This window comes from Leptodactylus fuscus, chromosome 1 (genome assembly GCF_031893055.1).
Source record: "Leptodactylus fuscus isolate aLepFus1 chromosome 1, aLepFus1.hap2, whole genome shotgun sequence".
Classification (NCBI taxonomy): domain Eukaryota; kingdom Metazoa; phylum Chordata; class Amphibia; order Anura; family Leptodactylidae; genus Leptodactylus; species Leptodactylus fuscus.
Genome location: NC_134265.1, coordinates 50,776,308 through 50,795,754, shown reverse-complemented (window position 1 = coordinate 50,795,754; position 19,447 = coordinate 50,776,308). Strand labels below are relative to the sequence as shown.

General features: G+C 43.8%; 1 protein-coding gene across 1 annotated transcript in view; it reads right to left on the bottom strand.

Moving 5' to 3' along the window:
* LHFPL2 (LHFPL tetraspan subfamily member 2) overlaps positions 1-13,853 on the bottom strand; it is an 84,623-nt gene extending 70,770 nt beyond the window's left edge. Inside the window, exon 1 of the mRNA XM_075270338.1 lies at positions 13,761-13,853. The gene's annotated coding sequence lies outside the window, so the exon portion shown is untranslated. The remainder of the gene's footprint in view (positions 1-13,760) is intronic.
* Positions 13,854-19,447: the final 5,594 nt, after the last annotated feature.

Sequence of the window (19,447 nt, the reverse complement as noted above, 5' to 3'; positions counted from 1 at the left end):
AGGACCCTTCCGAACGGACTACCGAACGCATTGGCAAGCGGTGTGCAGTGAAAGCACACGGACCCCATAGACTATATAATGGGGTCCGTGTGCTTTACGCACGGTTTCTTTACAGAACATGCGGACAGGAAAGTAGTTCATGATCTACTTTCCTGTCTGCATGACTCGAGCAGAGACCGTGCGAAAAGCACACGGACCCCATTATAGTATATAGTGTCCGTGTACTTTCACTGCACACCGCTTGCCAATGTGTTCGCTAGTCTGTTCAAGGGGGTCCCCATGTGGGACAGACGTGAACGAGTGCTAAGATCAGGAACTTAACATAGTGAGCCCCTATTGGAAACTGAGACTCAAATTATGTGAAAGAGATGAAAATTGCTGCACTGTGCTATGGAATATATATAAATAATGTGGTCATGTGCATGAGACGTAAAGATGACCATAAGACCGGTAGCAGACGACCATGCTGCAACCAGCCTTCTGTGAATTAAAAGCATGCGCAGAACACAGGGGGCCGGGGGGGGGGGGGATGCAGTTGTCCACAGAACATTAATTTACGCTTGCGATATCCACCATGGATTTCACCCTTTACAATGTTTATGGTGAAATCTGTGATATTTCCATAAATAAAGCAAGTTCTGTCTCAGATTATGTCCAGGGTTTTGCCATGTGTGGACATACCCTGAGGCCAAGGCCTCACATCGAGGAAACACAGCTTTTTTTTGTTGCAGATTTTGCTGCGGTTTTTTGAGCCAAATCCAAGAATGGTTACAAAAAGGATAGGAAATATATAGAAAGCTCTTATACTTCTACCTTTTGCTCAATCAACTCCTGACTTTGGCTCAAAACAATGCAACAAGAAAAAACAAACAAACTGTGTTTCCGCAACGTGGGGTATCAGCCTAAATCACAAGATCAATTGAATTAAACCAACTTTTTATAGGTAATTTTATCTGTCTTCTTTTAAAGGGATCCTATCATTGAGAATGAATTTTTTGTCCCTAACACGTCGGAATAGCCTTAAGAAAGGCTATTCATCTCCTACCTTTAGATGTCTTCTCCGCGCTGCTGTTCCGTAGAAAAGCCAGTTTTCGCTGGTATGCAAATGAGTTCTCTCGCAGCCCACATGCCACAAGAAAATGGCCGCTTACACAGTAAGTAAGCGGCTGCTTACTTACTGTGTAAGCGCCCATTTTTCTTGTGGCCTCGCAAAAAACGGTATTTCTACGGAACGCTGGCGCGGAGAAGACATCTAAATGTAGGAGAAGAATAGCCTTTCTTAAGGCTATTCCGGCGTGTTAGGGACAAAAAATTCATTCTCAATGATAGGAGATCCCTTTAATGAATACAGTCCTATTACATTTCTATTTGGCTATCAACATTTTAACAACTTACCAACCCAGGCTCCATAGATCCCAAAAAATTGTGGTACATCTGACTTTCAGCCTCTTATAGCTTTGTGCACAAATCTTGGATGGCCATACACAGTCCCTGTGGCTAGAGAGCCATAGCCATCCTATATTGAGAACCGGGATTCCCTGATGTGGTTGCCCGTATATATAAAAAATAAAATCATGGCTATTGATATGTTATATTAAAAGATACAGTATTGGACAACTTTGGAAGAAATCATAACAATCAGCTGATTTATTATACAAAATCAATATCTAAAATCAATTTACAATAATGGTTTGTGCAGTTTACAAGGAGCGATCCTGCTGGAATTTTCTATGACTATTCCCGACAGACTGTCAGAAAAAAGTGCAAACACAGCAGCCATCACTCATTGGCCTGTCAGCGGGAGATTCTGCCTGCCGATTGTCTGTCTACTTAAGTATCACATGAAAGGCGGACGGCCTCCACCCCAGCTGATCCCACAGTAAAGATATGTACATATACAATGCTCTCAGAAAGTGTCCACATAGTCAGGTGTATAGGAGGCGCGTACAAGTCACACCACCTGTAGGGAACCTGTTTCCTATTAATATACAGATTATCCATCAATATGTATTTATTATAGGGAATGTAGTAATGCCCACAGGTCCTCGTCCATAAAGGAGCGCTCAGGCCAAGGGTGAAGAAAATACACTGGAAATTCACATCTGTGCAAGACGCAAGTGCACATGGTCAGATCGCACAAGGTAAAAGGCTGGATGTGTACTGCACACTACATGACAAATCGTTTTTGCAACGTGGGGCTTCATCCTGAAGGGGCTTTCCAAGATTATGGATAGGCCATCAGTTGAAGATTGGCAAGGGTCCAACACCCATGACTGCATGGTTTGGATGAGTACTGCGACCTTTTCACCAAAAACCTGACCCAGCATCATACATTGCACATTGGTTCCCCATTAACTTGAACGGGACTGAGCAGCAAACAGGCCATGTGTCCCATGATTGTTAAACAGCTGATTATGAAATCTATTGGTGTCAGACCAAGAAATATTGGAAGTGTTGGCTTTTCGCCAGGGGTCAGCACATTTATTAGACCCAGCCAATAAGGTCAACCACAGGGCTGTTCCTGGGACTAAGACCACGCAAATGTAGTCAAATGTGATGAATAAAGTGTCAGTCACCATCTTCTATCAAAACACAATGGAAGGGAGAGGATTCAACGTATAAAAAAACGCTGCGTGAACACACCCTAAGGGCAACGTCACATCTGTAAAATGTACAATTTATGCACATGCATGTCCTGACTTACCATGAAACACATGTGGTTTTAAAAGCGCTTATGGAAAAATGGTGAAAACCTCTTTCTAAGAAAGGAAATGACTGTCACCATTAGAAAAACAAAAGCAAACACCGCCATAAAACCCCTGACATAATGTGAAAAGCTGAAGATCACTCCGCACATCATAGCAAAGCCATTAAAAGTCTGCATCAGCGGGTGTATTTATTTGTACATGTTAATCCAGATTTCCCGGCCTGGAGGAGAAGGACACATACCCTGAGACAATGGGAGATCCCTGACAAATTAATAGACTCATGCATCATGTGAGGGCCGCATGGGGTAAAACTACTAATAAAAAAATATTATGCAATACTTGTGAAAACTACTGCAATAAAATAGTGGGGAATGCAGGGAGTGGTGGGGTCAAAAGCGCATGCATCCCATAATGACACATTTTATAGTGGAGGTATCCAAAAACAGCATACATCAAAAAGACAACAATAAAAAGACATTGTCAGAACTGGTCACATAAAGTGAGATGGGTAAAAAAACAAATAAACATTGATGAGAGCGCTTGAGCCGAGGTTTTCGGAGGCTATGAACTTGTGGGATACATACCTATAATACAGTGGGGCAACCAAACAGACTGAAAGTCTCTGGTTGTTATCATGAGGACATTTGGAGGTCTAGAAACCAATTAATGTCTTACTACATCTTCATAGCAGTCTGCGCCTTGTTTTTCTGATGCAGAGCTGCAAATCCTTTTTTTTTTTTTTTTTTTTTAAATGTAGATTGTGAGCTCCATATTGGGATCACAATGTACATTTTTCCCTATCAGTATGTCTTTGGAGTATGGGATGGAAATTCACACAAACACGGGGAGAACATACAAACTCCTTGCAGATGTTGTTCCTGGTGGAATTCAAACCCAGGGCTCCAGCGCTGCAATGCTGTAGTGCTAATCACTGAGCCACCGTGTTGGCACCAGAGCTGCAAATCCTTGTACAGACATAGGCTAAAATGTAATATGGCGGCTGTCTGCAGTCACCACTAGAAGGGAAGGACGATATGGGAACTTATGTCATACTGTCTATTGAAATCAATGTATAATTATTAATGGTTCATTCCTAATCTGCCTCTAGGACTGTAATACTGATGACCTACCTGTAGCATAATTTATTCATATCTGATCGATGGAGTTTCACTACATGGGACCCCACAGATCAATTGCTTTAGTAAGTGCCGAGGACTTCTTTGTGCCAATGTCATCACATTTATCAATCACATGCTACAGTTGCAGCTCAGTCCCATTCAAGTGAATAGGGCCAAGCTGCAACACCAAGCACAGGTCCTATGCAATATGATATGGTATTCGGTGAAGAGGTCACAGTACTCACCCGAGTACTGGACCACCACAATCAGATATTGATAGGCTATCCTGAGGAAAGGTCATAAATAGTTCAGTCCCAAGAAACCCCTTTAAGAGCTGAATAAGAACAGAATTTGAGCTTATTCAAATAAAAAAAAGCAGTTCTCAAGGGTGGACATTCACTTTCAGTCTTTCCAAGAAATCCATGAAACAAATGCAGAGACTTGACAGGTTGTGATGGACAGCTCCTCTAGCTCTTATTAATAGCCTCATTGTATTAAAGGCCTCGCACATTTACATACGTCAACAACTATTTTCCACTTTACCATTGATCACTTTTCAGTACATGATGGGTTAATCCGGTGTGACTACAGCCTTCACTTAGTGGATGACAAGTGGGACTTTTAAACACAAATGTGACCCTTAAAACCTCAGGCCCCCTACTTTAAAGCACTTTGTTTATTTCGTGCATGAATTAACCTGAAGTAGCGGAGGTCAGAGGTTATTACTCGGAGGTCAGAGGTTATTACTCGGAGCTTTAAGGCATTTTAAAGGTAAAAACACAATGGAGTCACACTTGTAATTTATAGAGACAGACGTGACAGGACACTGACCACGCCAATGACAAACCAGAGGGACTATAAACATAATAAGTATCTATGGCATCTGATAGAACGGAAGAAGAGATGTATAACAGAAGTAAATAATTCCAGAAATATACTGTATTGTTGCCATTGTTTTCCTCAGACTTGCCTCAAAAAAATTGGACCTTGTCTTATGTATGTATACAAGTTATACTTTGAGAAAGCCATTTTCTCTATTTCTATGTACACAAGGTCCAGCGCTGTAGGTACTCTCTATGGGCCATAGGGTATCCTATGGTTAAACATAGTAATATGGACATATTTAAAGGGATCCTATCATGAAAACTCAATTTTTCTCATTAACACGTCCGAACAGCCTTAAGAAAGGCTAATTTTCTCCTAACTTTAGATGTCTTCTCCGCGCCGCCGTTCGGTATAAATCCCATTTTTTGCAGGTATGCAAATTAGTTCTCTCGCAGCACTGGGGGCGGGCCCCAGCGCTCACACAGCACTAGGGGCTTCCCCAATGCTGATAGAGAACTCTCCAGCGCCGCCTCCATCTTCTTCAGGAATGGGGTCTTCACGCGTCTTCTTCTGGTGCAGGCTTCAAACTTCTAGGCCTCAGGCCTGGACAAAGCCGACTGCACTTGCCCGCCGGCCACAAGAAAATGGCCGCTTACGCAGTATTGTAAGTGCCCATTTTCTTGTGGCTGGCGGGCATGCGCAGTCGGCTTTGCCCGAAACCTAGAAGTTTGAAGCCTGAGCCAGAAGAAGACGCATGAAGAGGACATTTCTGAAGAAGATGGAGGCGGCGCTGGAGAGTTCTCTCGCAGCATTGGGGACGCCATATATCATCATATTTTGTCAGGATGGAAATGAGCCATTTGGAGCAACAAGGCTGTTTCTATTGCACCAAAGCAGTAAGCGGCAATATCCTCATTGTTCCATAGAACTGATTTGCATACAAACAAGTACAGCAATATCTCAAGAATGGAGGGGCCGACTCACAAGGGGAAAACACTATATGACTCAGGAGATATTCATAACCCATCTATCTGCAGGGCTGGGCTAATATGCTGCCAGCCCTCCGACAACCAAGACCCTCAAAGATCAGATGTTTAAAGACCCCTCATCTATCTCCTCAATCTTCCCCCTGCTCATCTGGGTAAACAGAGCTCTAAATTGTTTCTATATCTCTGTACCGCAGCCAAAACGCTCATTGCTCTCCGATGCAAGAGTGCCTCTCCTCCCTCTGGTTCTGATCTTGTAGCCCGAGTTAAGGATGTCCGTAGTATGGAGAACTTGACGGCCACACTTAACCATACTGTTGAGGGGTTCCAGGCTATATGGTCATCTTGGGATGCATACTCTATTTTGAATGGTCTCTGACTCCTTCCCCTTCCCTTCCTCCCCCACCCCCTCATTTCCACTCTCAGGTTTTTTGTGATGTGTATACATTCCCAGTCTACTTGAGAGTATGTGCATTGCTTCACGTTCATGTTTTTTATGTTTTCAACTCTTTTGTTATATTGTATTTTATAAAAATCCATTCAATAAAAATTACAGTTCAAAAAAACAAAACAAAAACCATTTGCAGTTCAGTCCCATTCAAAAGAATGTGGCCAAGTTGCAATACCAAGATCAGCCATTATGCAACATACAGCGCTATACTTGGTATTCAATTAAGCAGCTTTGTCAGTGTGCAGACTAACCCATTATTTTTTATGGCGCCTTAAATACACCAGTGTATTATTAGAGATCAGGATGATGGGGCATGGGCAGGGGCAACATTCAGAACAGGCCCTGTTCCTGTTTATTTCACTGCTGGAAATGAATGGGTCCATGGAGGGCACGGGCGGCAGATGGATCCATTTTCCCATGTGTACAATCTGCGACCTAGGAGGAGGTCGGATGTCCTCTATTGATAGAGGTTTAGGAAAACAAGAATGGGTCATGGTGGAATTCAACATGGCTGATTCTTTGTTTTCCCACTGTCAGGGGATGTCTGGCTTTTCTCCTTTGCACTAAAATATACAAGCACAAGGTGGGAGGTCGTCCGACAGCTGTCTTATGTGTATGGCCAGCTTAATTTTAGCCAATACCCATATGATACTTAGCCTACGTGACTAGCATCTCTATATCTGGAACTAAGTCAATAAAAGCTGTATATGACTGTATCAGAAAGCGTCCTGGCAGAGCACAGCCCCAGCAGACAGAGGGTTAACAGGCTACATAATCAATGGCCGCAGCACTTCATCATGGCCGCAGCTAATATTACCCAAGTGGAAAAAGCTTTCATCATCTCCTCCGTACAGTCCCGCTTTCCATCAAGTCATCAAAATATATATCTGATGACATACTGTTTGGAAGGACAGATTTTCCATGTGATTACAATTGCATCTAAATCCCTTAAAGAAACATTTGACAAAGATTGCCTAAAATTGGACTATTAAAGGGGTTTTCCGGGACTATGATGTTGATCAATAAAGTCCAACATCTAGGACCACTGCCTACCCTGTATTTGAAGATCCTTTGGTCACATGGCCATGCAGCAGCTCAGTCCCATTTAATTAACTGAGTTGCAGTAACAAGCACAGCCGTCAGACAATGTACAGCGCTGTGCTCGGTCAGCAGTGAAGAGGTCACTGCACAGTGTTGCCCTGTGACTCATTCACTAATGCAAAGGAAATGGAGTCACACTGTGTCCAGAGGGCCGAAAAACTAAATTTTTGGTTTTGCGACAATGTTGCAACATTCACTAATAACTTACAAAAGTGAAGGAGTCTCAGGATGACATGACTATTTTGGCCACGACAACTTTGGTTGCGCCCATAGTTGCAATGTAGCCCTAGCCTTATTGGTGGAGGAACAGCTCAGAGGAGAGAGATTGCCCAAAGAAAATTCTCAGAAATTTAGTAAAGGCAAATTCTACTATTTTTTTTTAGTTCTTGATCTTCATAAACCATAATAACATGGTTATTCAGTCACATCTTGATCCTAAGGATAACAGGGGTTGCCCAAAACTTGATATTGCCCAGTATTGCTCAGAGCATTGCACTGCCTCCTCCGGACAGCTATATTCACATAACATGTCCTGGTGTCATTGCTGCCTTTGGTGAAAATGTACCGGCCTCCTCCTGTTGGAAAGAGATATCTTACAGCACCCTCGACTCCTTGCCTGGATACGATTGTACCCACTCAAGTTATGCCCTGGTACTAAGCACTACAGTCCTATGAAAAAGTTTGGGCACCCCTATTAATCTTAATCATTTTTAGTTCTAAATATTTTGGTATTTGCAACAGCCATTTCAGTTTGATATATCTAATAACTGATGGACACAGTAATATTTCAGGATTGAAATGAGGTTTATTGTACTAACAGAAAATGCGCAATATGCATTAAACCAAAATTTGACCGGTGCAAAAGTATGGGCACCTCAACAGAAAAGTGACATTAATATTTAGTAGATCCTCCTTTTGCAAAGATAACAGCCTCTAGTCGCTTCCTGTAGCTTTTAATCAGTTCCTGGATCCTGGATAAAGGTATTTTGGACAAACAATTCAAGTTCAGTTAAGTTTGATGGTCGCCGAGCAAGGACAGCCCGCTTCAAATCATCCCACAGATGTTCAATGATATTCAGGTCTGGGGACTGGGATGGCCATTCCAGAACATTGTAATTGTTCCTCTGCATGAATGCCTGAGGATTTGGAGCGGTGTTTTGGATCATTGTCTTGCTGAAATATCCATCCCCAGCGTAACTTCAACTTCGTCACTGATTCTTGAACATTATTCTCAAGAATCTGCTGATACTGAGTGGAATCCATGCGACTCTCAACTTTAACAAGATTCCCGATGCCGGCATTGGCCACACAGCCCCAAAGCATGATGGAACCTCCACCAAATTTTACAGTGGGTAGCATGTGTTTTTCTTGGAATGCTGTTTCTTTTTGGACGCCATGCATAACGCCTTTTTTTATAACCAAACAACTCAATTTTTGTTTCCAAAATGAAGCTGCCTTGTCCAAATGTGCTTTTTCATACCTCAGGCAACTCTATTTGTGGCGTACGTGCAGAAACGGCTTCTTTCTCATCACTCTCCCATACAGCTTCTATTTGTGCAAAGTGCGCTGTATAGTTGACCGATGCACAGTGACACCATCTGCAGCAAGATGATGCTGCAGCTCTTTGGAGGTGGTCTGTGGATTGTCCTTGACTGTTCTCACCATTCTTCTTCTCTGCCTTTCTGATATTTTTCTTGGCCTGCCACTTCTGGGCTTAACAAGAACTGTCCCTGTGGTCTTCCATTTCCTTACTATGTTCCTCACAGTGGAAACTGACAGGTTAAATCTCTGAGACAACGTTTTGTATCCTTCCCCTGAACAACTATGTTGAACAATCTTTGTTTTCAGATTATTTGAGAGCGGGCTGTCCATGTTCGGCGACCATCAAACTTAACTGAACTTGAATTGTTTTGTAGAAAGAAATGGTCCAAAATACCTTCATCCAGGATCCAGGAACTGATTAAAAGCTACAGGAAGCGACTAGAGGCTGTTATCTTTGCAAAAGGAGGATCTACTAAATATTAATGTCACTTTTCTGTTGAGGTGCCCATATTTTTGCACCGGTCAAATTTTGGTTTAATGCATATTGCGCATTTTCTGTTAGTACAATAAACCTCATTTCAATCCTGAAATATTACTGTGTCCATCAGTTATTAGATATATCAAACTGAAATGGCTGCTGCAAACACCAAAATATTTAGAACTAAAAATGATTAAGATTAATAGGGGTGCCCAAACTTTTTCATAGGACTGTATATACAAGTAACACCCCCACAAGACCTGCCACATCAGAGATGCTCTGACCCAATTGTCCAGTCAGCACAGTTTGGTCCTTTTCAAACTTGCTCAGATCCTTACACTTGTCCATTTTTGAGCTTCTATCTCCTCAGTGTGGCCATTGCTCAATAACTGGTACATCTATTACTAGCCGGTGTTATTTTCTATTTCAGGGATCAGCAACTTTTGGCTCTCCAGATGCTGTGCAACTACAACTCCCAACATGCTCCATTCACTTCCATGGGAGTTCCAAGAACAGCAGAGCAAGTATGCATGCTGGGAGTAGTAATATTACAACAGATGGAGTGCCAAAGGTTGCCTACCCCTGATACATAGTATGTGCCTTGTTCCACAGTTGGCCCCAATAAGCGATATACACAGTAGGGCAGATCTACTAGTGTGCAGTAAGTTAGACAAAACTTCAATAAGAGGATCCTGAAGACTGAAAGGGTTATATGTGCCAAAGTATGGAGCTACACATCCTCCAAGGCATCTGTAAAGTCTAAGTCTATGTCAAGTCAATCTGGCCACTCCATAGATCTTTCTATTACCATTTCTGTATAAAAAGCTCTTGAGGCCTATCCTTTATGGTCAATATCATATTGGTTGAAATTTGACATCTGGTATCCCCACCAGTCAGCTGGTGCTGCCACCAGATCTGCCCAGTGTACAGAGCTGGAAGTAGGTGATCCTATACACTATAGTGCTCGTTCCAAGGTCCAAGTGGTTGCTGGCTCCGTACACTGTGCAGATCCAGCATTAGATGATTTGTAGAGCTGCCGCCAGGTGTCAGACCTACACTTATCTTATACTGATGACCTACCCTATAGATAGGCCACCAATAATGAAACCAAGACATGTTATGTGAATATAGCAAACCGGAGGAGGCAGTGAGGCACTGATGACCTACCCTATAGATAGACCCTATACCCTACCCTATAGATAGACCTACCCTATAGATATGCCACCAATAATGAAACCAAGACATGTTATGTGAATATAGCAAGCTGGAGGAGGCAGTGCAGTGCTTTGGGCAATATTGTTATGGGACACCTTGAGCCCTGGCATTCGTGCAGATGTAACTTTAATATGTACCACCCACCCAGACACTTGGGGTCCTACATCACATTAGGCACTTAGTTTTCATGTATTGACTGATAAGTGGGCATTATTAACCAGCCTTTTCAGTATCCATCCATATACTAACTGCTCCATAACATTCCACATAGAGAATAAGTGGAACCTACAGTTATGGAGTGAGAACAGCATGGCCTATAACATTTCCCGCAGCGCTCACAGACAGCAGCACAATATCCGCTTCATTCCCTGCCATTATAAATGATGTCTGCTTTCTCGCAGAAACACAACACCATAGCTCAAGCCAGAAGTTTCATATTAAAAAGTGACATATTCCCACTGCACTCCATTACTCACCACCTAGAAAACTCCATGTCACCGTGCCATTTACTTAATATGGGAGAGAAGGTAAAATGGCCAGATTGTGAAATCAATAAGGATTTGGGTCATTGCAAATGGAAACGCTAGCTCGGAGCCACATAATGCTGCACAGATGTGGAGAAGGTTTTCCTATTTATAGGCAAACAATCTACATTATAGTGCAGCTATCTATGGGTGTAAGATGGGTATGTCCATAGTCATAAATGGGACAACCTTGGCTTCAAAGAAAGAAACAACCCTTCCAAAATAAAAGTGCCCCATAAAATTCAGGCAATGTCAAAGGGTAACACCACCTGAACAGAGAAATGTGCATAGTGCATTGCTACCCAATATTCCATCACATGCTGAAATATAGATGAAAGCAACTACATTGCAAAGCTATGAGTGAGGTGTCTAAATGTATGCTGCCATACAATGCCTCCATAATATATGACATACAATGCATAAGACTGAAGATACACAGGATGGAATTTATTAAGATTGATGATTCTTAATATCAGTCATAATTCATTCTCCGATAGGCTCTGGCCTTTTGTGAATACAGATGCAGTTGAACTCAATTCCTGACCGGTGTAGACTTCTCGAATAAGTCGGACTGGGGTGTTCCTGGCCTGCTCCGCTGTCTAAAAATGTGCCAAGCGCAAAAACTGAGGTGAGCCAAGTAGAGGAGCACTTTCTGGGCAAATCCTAAATAGTGAATCTGCCCTTAACGGGGTTATTGGGAACTTTTTAGAACAATTCCTCAGGGGTCTTTATCTTCAGAACCACCATTTCTAGGCTGGTTCCAACTCAGGGTCACCTCCTCTATACTCACTGGTATTATCTATATTATATCAATGTTCTAGTCTGCCAACCCCCATAATAGAGGTAATAGCAGTAAACATTGAACAGGAGGAAGGAGATGGAACAATATAGGTGCTGGTCATGTGGCCCTGATGAAAGAGGACCCCCATAGGAAGTATGTTTGAAAGTCCACGTTTAACCCCTTTAAACAAATCTATTGTGCAGTAGTATATGTCCATATATATGTAATACCGCCATGTGCATATGCTCACATAGACCTTGAATGATACGGCAGCAGACGTGATCAATTGTTTCTCGCAAGAGCACTATTGACTGGAGGCCTCAGCGGTCAGACATTTCTAGCCTATCCTGAGGATTGTTTGATTAAGTCTCCACTCTCCAATAGTGACTACTGCATCGATGGCCCGTATACTGCATGTCACATCCACACATGATACATCATATAAGTGAGTATTCACACACGAAACTTCTGCAACTAAAATTCAGCTCAACACACGTGAGTAAGGCTCTTTCTGCTGCATGTGCAAATTTTTTACAGATTAATGGGCAATTCCGCACCGAATCTGCCATATATGATCATACCCTATAGCTACTGACAGTCGCCATGAGTAAAATCGGGAGGCCGATTTATAATATGGTTTCTATAGATGAAAAACATAAATGAATGATGGCTACAGGACTTGGCCATCTTGGCGCAGAATATTAAACGTCCCCCATTATGTTTAGTGGGTGAATGGGGTCGGTGAAGATGTAGTGCATTACTTTTACACGGATCACAGGCGGCACATGGCCGAGCAACTCAGCTGTGTGAATATACCCTAAAGCAATGTTCACACTTCCATGGTGGGTCTGCAGTTCTGATCTATCCCATGATATCTGTATAGTAACAAAACACAACTCCACAAGTAACTGTTTACCCTCCAGACTGCAAATGGAAACATTTCTTTACAAAGTCAGCAATTACTTTCTAGTTTAGGATTAACTACAACAAACAGAGAACAATGGCCGGGTAACATTCCCAGCTCTTCTGGTCTCCATGGGTGGCTGGGTGGTCTGATGTGCCCAAGGCTTCGGTCACAGCCCTATAAGAGTATGAGCTCATCCTCAAACTATGATAAATCCTCAAGTGCAAGGCCATACGGCTGTACTCAGGGGGGATATGTCACTGTATACAGCAGATACTGAGCTGTGTGCATCAATTATATACCGCTGGAAGATGAAACACACTTCTGTCCCAGCTGTCAGCAAAGGACCATGTGAGGCTACTCTACTGCCCCTGGTGGATGCAGAGAAAAGTGCAGGGCGAGACAATCACTCCTGGATTGCACTTTTATTGCCTTTTTCCTAGAAGATCTAGAAGAAAGGAGAGCAGTCCAGTGCAAGGAGTCCTCAATGTGCATGCAAACTATTCACACAAGCTCAAAACTCACTTTTACCCCAGAAGGTGAAATATTATTACTATAGAAACATATCAGGAAAGTTATGAAAATCTTAGCAAAGATGAATATGGTCGGAATATCTGCAAACACAACCACAACTAACAAATACATATAAGTAATGCAAGTCTGATCATGCCTAAAAATTATGATCGGGAACAAAGTGAAGCATAAAGGGTTAACAGCCGGTGATCATAGTCAGATTATTGGTGATCGCTCAATATATAAGAAGTCAATTGTCCTCCATAAAACCAACAGGTTGGAAACACTTTAGAGTAGGGGACCCAAGTCACTTACAGGCATGCATGACAGTGAATTGCAGAAAGGGGGCAGAATCAGTGCCCCTTCCCCATCACATGGTGTCCCACACAAAAGTTTACAGGGTCTCTAATACAGCCATCCTGATTAACCCTCCATGCAAGAAGTGCTGCCTGCATCCTAGGAGGCTGAAAGGGTTAATGAGAAGGCTTCTCAGCTGCAAACCGCTGGAAAGGAGGTTGCACAGCAGTAATAATGTGGGTGCAGGAGGACCCTGAACTGTGCATCCATTCATCCTCAGTGCATGAGAAATGAAGACTTCAAGGAATTGCACTCACCCATGCAAAGCAGCTCCCGGGTTACCAGGGCGGGATGACTAGTCCACTACTCCCGTTATCCGGCTCCTGCACACAGCTCGGGGCTCCCTCCCCCACTCTCATTGAACGTGCACTGGGAGCAGCGCGAGGAGAAGCCCCAACAGCAGCAGCAGCAGCGTCCTCAGGTAGTCACCGCCCCGTGACGTCACGGCCCCGCCCCCGCCAGACTCCCAGTCAGACAGTCCCTGGTGGTTTGGGGACATGGAGTCATGAAAGCGGGTAGCCCGGGAATCCCTGCCAGGCGGTGTGCGGGGGGTGCAGGCACTTTATGGTGTCATCTATAGCACCGTGCACGCTGGAACTCGCGTCATCTCATGGCCACCCCGGGCTCAGGCAGGAATCAGGAGAACTTCTCGTATTCAGTACTAATGTCTAGCAAAAGGGACAAGGACATGACAGCAACTAGTACTGTGACAGCCCCAGTCCATGCGCCCTGTTGGGGGACACCCCTCTATAAGAGTTATTATTACAGTGATGTCACAGTGCAGGGGTAATATACACAGTGATGTCACAGTACAGGGATAATACACACAGTGATGTCACAGTACAGGGATAATACACACAGTGATATCACAGTACAGGGATAATACACACAGTGATGTCACAGTACAGGGATAATACACACAGTGATGTCACAGTACAGGGATAATACACACAGTGATGTCACAGTACAGGGATGATACACACAGTGATGTCACAGTACAGAGATAATACACACAGTGATGTCACAGTACACGGATGATACACACAGTGATGTCACAGTACAGAGATAATACACACAGTGATGTCACAGTACAGAGATAATACACAGTGATGTCACAGTACAGAGATAATACACACAGTGATGTCACAGTACAGAGATAATACACACAGTGATGTCACAGTACAGAGATAATACACAGTGATGTCACAGTACACAGATAATACACAGTGATGTCACAGTACAGAGATAATACACAGTGATGTCACAGTACAGGGATAATACACACAGTGATGTCACAGTACAGAGATAATACACAGTGATGTCACAGTACAGAGATAATACACAGTGATGTCACAGTACGGAGATAATACACACAGTGATGTCACAGTAGAGGGATAATACACAGTGATGTCACAGTACAGAGATAATACACACAGTGATGTCACAGTACAGGGATAATACACACAGTGATGTCACAGTACAGGGATAATACACACAGTGATGTCACAGTACAGGGATAATACACACAGTGATGTCACAGTACAGAGATAATACACACAGTGATGTCACAGTACAGGGATAATACACACAGTGATGTCACAGTATGGGAATAATAAATGCAATGACAATATCTGTAAAGCACATCAGGAGCTGATCTCAAGCTAATAAATCAGTCATCAATTTTTAAAAGATAGTTTACCCTATAGAGGAGTATTCCAGTTCCTTACTGATAACCTATCCTTCATATAGGACATCAATAAGAGATAAAGGAGGGGGGGAAGGGTTTATGATAAAAAAAAAAAACAATAAAACAAAAGCATCACATCCTGTAAAAATCTGCACTATATAAACATGGCCATACAAGGGTTTTCCAGCCCCAAACTGACTTTTCATCCTGATTATCTATCCACAGGATATTATAATGTCCCCCTACAGTTGTCCTCACATTTTCATATCCCCACCATCCCAGATTGCCCTGACAGGTTCATGTCCCCCCACTTTTCCCCCATTGTATAAAGCAAACAACAAAAAACAAAACTTATAGTCACCTCTCCTCGTTCCCCTGCTGTCCTTCTCTCCCCTGTTACTCTTCTCTGGTCCTAGATTCTTCAGGGAGCAATAGGTGCGATGTAAATGACATCACCAGCTTGCACCTACTCCTCCAGGACATAGGGAGCAGAGACAGGGCTGAATGGTGAAGCAGGAAGCAGAGGGCTCCCTGCTTCACCATTGTATTCAACTCATCTGTGTCTGGAGGACGTGGATGAGTTGGGGCAGCAACAGACCCCATTCCCCGGAACAGCAAGACAGTAAATACACGTCTGTTTCACTGTCCCAAGGGGGCCCCCACTACCATAGGGCTAGGTGCAAGTATACCATTGGCCTTACAGTTAAAATGACTCGGTCTGGGGTGCCGGAAGCTGCTAGTGGGCGGGGAGCACATGCAGCATCGCTCCTATGCAAGTAATAGGAGTGGCACTGCAATAACTGCTGTGCAGTGGAAGGGACTGCTGCACCGCTCCTATTACTTATACAGTAGCAATGCTGCACCGCTCCCCATCTACTAGTGGCTAGAACAGATGATCTGTGTGGGGTCTGGGTATTTACCCCAACAGAACATATACTGATGGCCTATCCTGTGGAAATCAGTTTGAGCCTGGAAAACCCCTTTAAAATTGTAAAAGTTGGAACTTTGACAAGAAACTGACTTTCTCAGTATGTGTTGTCAATAACAGAGCCCGTGTCTCTAAGACAAGTAGACAGAGACAATGCAGAACTCCTTTTCCATGCTCTTCTCTGCATGATACATGTGGGTGTTTTCCTATGATATCACTTTGTAGAAATCTGAAACAGGACAAATGAGGGGGTGAACACGGCCTCCATCACCTTCCTGTTTTCCTTTCTGCATCCTCACAGTACTCTAGGGATTCCCTCATCCAGTTAGTAGCAGTTTAGCAATAAATGAGACCTATAAACACATGTGAAATCTAGAGCAGGCAGTGACATGCAGTAAAAAACTACTGTATTATAGTATGTAGGTGGATCGGGGTCATTGTTGCACCTCAGTGCTAGTGCCACAGAAAGGGCCACAGCAGACTCTACCTGCTCAGGAGGCTGAGGGCCTTCGGAGTCCGGGGGCCACTTCTTATGGCCTTTTTCAACTCTGTGGTTGCTTCAGCCATCTTTTTCAGTGTGGCCTGCTGGGAGAGCAGTATATCAACCAGGGACAGAAATAGACTTGACAGGCTGATCAGAAGGGCCAGCTCTGTCCTGGGGAGCCCCCTGGACCCAGTACAGGTGGTGGGTGACAGAAGGATACTGTCTGTGGTGAGCTCTATGCAGGAGAACAAATCCCACCCCATGTATGGGACCCTGATGGGACTTGGCAGCACTGTAAGTGACCGACTGTTTGCGAGAAGGAGTGCTATCGGAGGTCCATCCTCCCAACCGTGGTCAGGCTAATCTGCATCAGACCAAGCGAAGATCACTCTGCACAGAGAACTAAATGATCCTGAAGTCTTCCTTCTTTCTTTTCTTCCTTAGCTGCTATGGATTCCTAGTATTTTTCTCAGCTTATGTGTGTCTCCTCCTGTATTATATTACTATGCTACTATAACACACTGAAATTTCCCCATGGTGGGACTACTAAAGGATTATCTTATTTTATATTGGATGTATTATGGCAGGAGAATTTTTTTTTTTTTTAATGTAGATTGTGAGCCCCACATAGAGCTCACAATGTACATTTTTCCCTATCAGTATGTCTTTTTTGGAATATGGGATGGAAATCCATGCAAACACGGGGAGAACATACAAACTCCTTGCAGATGGTTTTATGCCCTTGGTGGGATTTGAACACCAGGACTCCAGCGCTGCAGTGCTAACCACTGAGCCACCGTGTGGCCCCCAATGGCAGGAGAATTTCTATATATATACGGCGGTCTATTCTGAAAGCAACTTTTTTTTTTGTTCCTTTTACTTCCCCAAATTTTGGGTTTTTTCTTTTTACACCCCTTCTGCCATAATAACCCATCTGTAATCTGAAATCACATCATAATTGGGGCCAATTGGGTGACAAAAGAAGCCCCCCCTCCCTGTTTGTTTAACCACTTAAGGCTGAGGCCCCACATTGCAGAAACGCAACTTTATTCATTGCACATTTTGCTTTTTGAGTTTAAACCCAGGAGTGGATTGAGCAGATGAGAGAAGTAGAAGAGCTCACATTTTTTTTGTAGCCACTCCTGGGTTTGGCTCAAGAAAACTGCAGCAAAAGCTGAAACAAAGAAAGCTGCGTTTCTGCATCGTGGGGTCTAAGGCTAAAGCCCCACATTGCGGAAAGGCAGCGTTTTTTGTTGCAAATTTTGTTGGGGTTTTTTGAGCCCAAACCAAGAATGACTACAGAAGGAATGGAAAATATAGAGAAAGTTCTTATACTTCTCCCTTCTGCTCAATCCACTCTTGGTTTTGGCTAAATACTGTGACATCACTGTATTTATTATCCCTGTACTGTGACATCACTGTATTTATTATCCCTGTCCTGTGACATCACTGTTTACATTATTTTTGAACTATGATATTGTTGTGTTTATTATGCCTGTACCTTATTATTATTTTGCTTTACTTACCGGTATATAGCGTCATCATATTTTGTAGCATTTTACTGTCCCATTCAAGTTTATATAACATTGCTACATTACACATGACTGCCGGTATCAAGAATATGACATAAGGATGGGGTAGGGGACTTCGTTCAGAATTTGCATCCAGGGCCCATAGGTTTCTAGGTACGACATTGGGTTGAGCCAAGTTTTGAAGTTATCCCTTATAGATAGGATAGGGAATAAGTTCATGATCAATGGCGGTTTGTCTGCTGGGACCCCCATTAATCTTGAGAGCAGGGGTCCAGGTCCCAGGGGTTCATTCTGTTGGAGCTGCAGGCCACGTATGTTCCCAAATTCTCTATTTATTCTCTATGGGAATGCCAGAGATAGCAAGGCGCCTGCTCGGCTCGCCACTCCATCAGGACAGGGAAACTGGACACTGTTTTTGGGATTGGATCCCCACCAGTCATAAAGGTGTTATCCCCTAACCTATGGATAAATCTCTGTGGGACTGATGGAGACAGGGCCGCCATCAGGAATTTTGGGGCCCCATACAGCCTAAGTTTCTGCCCCCCCCCCCATTTTAAAACTACTTTATTTTATGACATACCAATTATGTATTACCTCCCAACTTTTGAAAAAGAGAAAGGGGGAGTCAGGGGACAAATTTAGCCCCGCCTACTTTTCTGTTGACTCCACCCATTCTCATTCATTTTTCATGTGCTCCCACACAGTATAATCCTCCTACAGTCACCCGTAAATTATATGCCTCCCCCCATCTCTCCCCCAGTTTCATATACACCCTTCCTCTGCCCCCAGTTTCATGTCCCCCCTCCATCTCTGTCCCCAGTTTCATGCTGTTCTCCCCCTTTCAACTGCCCACAGTTTCATGTCCCCCCGTCTCTGCCCCATTGTCATGCCGTTCCCCCCCTCATCTGCCCCAGTGTCATGCCATTCTCCCCCCTTCATCTTCCTCAGTGTCATGTCATTCTGCCCCAGTGTCATGCCGTCCCCCCCCTTCATCTGCCCCAGTGTCATGCCGTTCCCCCCCTTCATCTGCCCCAGTGTCATGCCATTCCCCCCCTTCATCTGCCCCAGTGTCATGCCGTTCTCTCCCCACCCCTTCATCTGCTCCAGTGTCATGCCATTCTCTCCCCACCCCCTTCATCTGCACCAGTGTTATGCCATTCTCCCCCCTTCACCTGCCCCAGTGTCATGCTATTCTCTCCCCACCCCCCTTCATCTGCCCCAGTGTCATGCCATTCCCCTGCCCCCCTTCATCTGCCCCAGTGTCATGCCATTCTCCCCCCCTTCATCTGCCCCAGTGTCATGCCATTCTCCCC